Raw genomic sequence first — 2,805 nt, forward strand, 5'->3', positions numbered from 1 at the left:
GCGTGAGTTTTAAGCCACCGAGTCCGGGACGCGAACCACGGTCGTCCAGCGACATAGCCATTATGCTAACTGCTGGTTCCCAAAAGTGCCTGTCTTTCTGTCTTTCTCTGTCTTTCTCTGTCTCTTTCTCTCTCTCTCTTATGGAAGAAAGGAAAAAAGAAAAGAAACTTTTAAAAAGAGAAACTATTGAGTTGCACACTTTATATTGGGGAATTGTGTGGCAGACAAATTGCAACTCAAATAAAGCTGGGTTTTTTTTAAAGTTTTTTTTTTTTCCTCCCCCAAAAAGCAAACCCAGGCCTTCTGTTTGTACTAGACTCTCTTCCGGGGTAATCTCAGGACATCTCCTGGCGGTAAACATGGCTGCATGTTGATGTTCATGCATGTTCTGCTGCTCAGAACCCTCCGTCTCGAATCCGTGTCTCTCTTGTCGGTGCCGTGCCGTGTTGAACCTTAACACGCACTGCATTTACTCTATCTTCACCATGATGATCCCATTTTATTTTCTCCTTTCAGAAAAACAATACTTGCACAGGCAGCTGCATGTTCTTTTACTGCCAGAGGTTGTGTGCACTTACCTGAGAGACAGGGACTTGGGGTGGGAGGGAGAAAAACACCCGCCGAGGGGCCACGGTAACACAGCATTCCCTCCTCTTCCTTCCCTCCAGCCCGTGGAGACTTGGGGCACGCACATTCAGGCACCCAGAGTGTTTCTCAAACCAGTGGAGCCAGGATTTGAACTGTGGTCAATCATGTGGGACCTGGCTCCCTCAATCACCAGGTTGCTTGGCTAGCCCGGAAGTTATATTTTTTTGTTTTTAATTTTCAGAATGTCTTTCCCCAAATCTGTTGGATTATATTATTCCCAAAACATACCTGAAGATACCCACTTCACACTATCTTCACTTTTTTCTTTCTGCTCTTTTGCTGAAGGCCTTCCCTCTTTCTCTCTCTTTTATTATTTTAATTTAATTAAATTTATTAATTTATTTGTTTTTACCATACGGTATGTGTGCTCATCTGAGAAAGACAGACAGAGAGGGAAGGTGAGAAATCACCCCGCCAACAGACAGGACCATGCTGCAATGCCTTCTCCTCCATTCTCCTCTTGGTGTTTTGGGCACACACATACATGCACCTGGTGTGATTTTCAAGCCACCAGGTCTGGGACTTGAACTGTGGTTGGCCATGTGGGAGTCCAGTACCTGAGCCACTATGTGACCTTCTGGTGCCAAGGCCTTGCCTCTCTTGCAGTGTCTGGTAAAGCAGCCTCATAAGGATGTTCCTGCTTCCACTCCGGCTGTTTTCCAATCCAATGTAGATGTAGCAATCCATGTCAATTTATTAAAATCTACCCTCGGAACTGCTAGACTCAGGTGGCAAGTAGAGTCGATACTTCTAACCTCGCTCTCAAGAGCAAGCATACAATCTACACCACGTGCACTTCATACAAGACAAATCGCAAGTATGGGAGAACAGAGGAGGTACAGCAGAATATTTCTGGCAACTTGAAACCTGGGGGACAGTATGTCACTGAAAGCTACTTCCTTACCTGGTCATGGGAAAGTGGAGGCACTACCCGATGTACATGGAGATTCTGCAAAGGGCCTAGAACCGATAGGGTCACGGGCTTTAGGATTTGGGGTGAGTTGGCCTGAGTAAAACTATTGGAGAAGCAATTAGATTTTTACTTTACTTTGGAAGGAGTCTGGAGGTATTATTATTATTTTTTTTTTTGAGAGATTTTCGCTATAGGGCGCATGTGCTCGCCAGACGGACAGAGAGAGACATAGAGACAGAAAGCGAGAAATCATCCCCCAGGGGGGATGGTCACTCTGCAATCCCTTCTCCTCCATTATCCTCTCGGGATCTTGGGCACGCACGCACATGCACCCGGCGTGAGTTTTAAGCCACCGAGTCCGGGACGCGAACCACGGTCGTCCAGCGACATAGCCATTATGCTAACTGCTGGTTCCCAAAAGTGCCTGTCTTTCTGTCTTTCTCTGTCTTTCTCTCTCTCTTTCTCTCTCTCTCTTATGGAAGAAAGGAAAAAAGAAAAGAAACTTTTAAAAAGAGAAACTATTGAGTTGCACACTTTATATTGGGGAATTGTGTGGCAGACAAATTGCAACTCAAATAAAGCTGGGTTTTTTTTAAAGTTTTTTTTTTTCCCTCCCCCAAAAAGCAAACACTACAATTTCCCCAAGAAAGTTAGTACTGCAGATGCCTCATGTGAGTATATGTCACAGCTGACATTGAGACCAATCGGACCACAAATGACTCTAGCCAATCACACTTGGCATTGCTTGGTCACACACCAGTCACATGGAGCCACCGGTACATAATACTGATCATGGGAGTTTACAGGCCTTTTTATAAATGCCACGCTTGGTCTCGAAGAGCTAATTACTCATGTGGGCAGCAGTGGTTAAGAGTGCTGGCTCTGCTGTCAGATAAACCTGACTTTGAACCTCAGCTCTGTTTTAGGACCATTTGCAAGTTAGCCTCTCTCACCTTATTTTCCTCCTGCATAGAATAGAGGTAATAATACCTACCCCATAGGGTGATTAAAGGGATTAAGCAAATTACTATTTGTAGAATAATTAGCACAGTGCCTGGAACTGGAGAAAGGATCAGTAAGTGGTAGCTGGCATTATTAATGAGAAGGCATATAAAGCACTGAGCAGTCTCTGGCACTTAGGAATTGCTCAAAACACAAAATGATAAAGTTACACCTTTTACAAGAAAATCTATGAGACAGAATAAACTTTATAGACAGGGTAAAGAATTTGAATGACTTTACTA

General features: G+C 44.2%; 1 pseudogene; it reads right to left on the reverse strand.

The window, feature by feature from the left end:
* The window catches only part of LOC102498954 (U6 snRNA-associated Sm-like protein LSm3 pseudogene), a 3,299-nt pseudogene extending 1,964 nt beyond the window's left edge, over positions 1 to 1,335 (reverse strand).
* Between the last annotated feature and the right edge of the window lie 1,470 nt (positions 1,336 to 2,805).

Source organism: Tupaia chinensis, unplaced genomic scaffold (genome assembly GCF_000334495.1).
Source record: "Tupaia chinensis unplaced genomic scaffold, TupChi_1.0 Scaffold000523_1, whole genome shotgun sequence".
Classification (NCBI taxonomy): domain Eukaryota; kingdom Metazoa; phylum Chordata; class Mammalia; order Scandentia; family Tupaiidae; genus Tupaia; species Tupaia belangeri.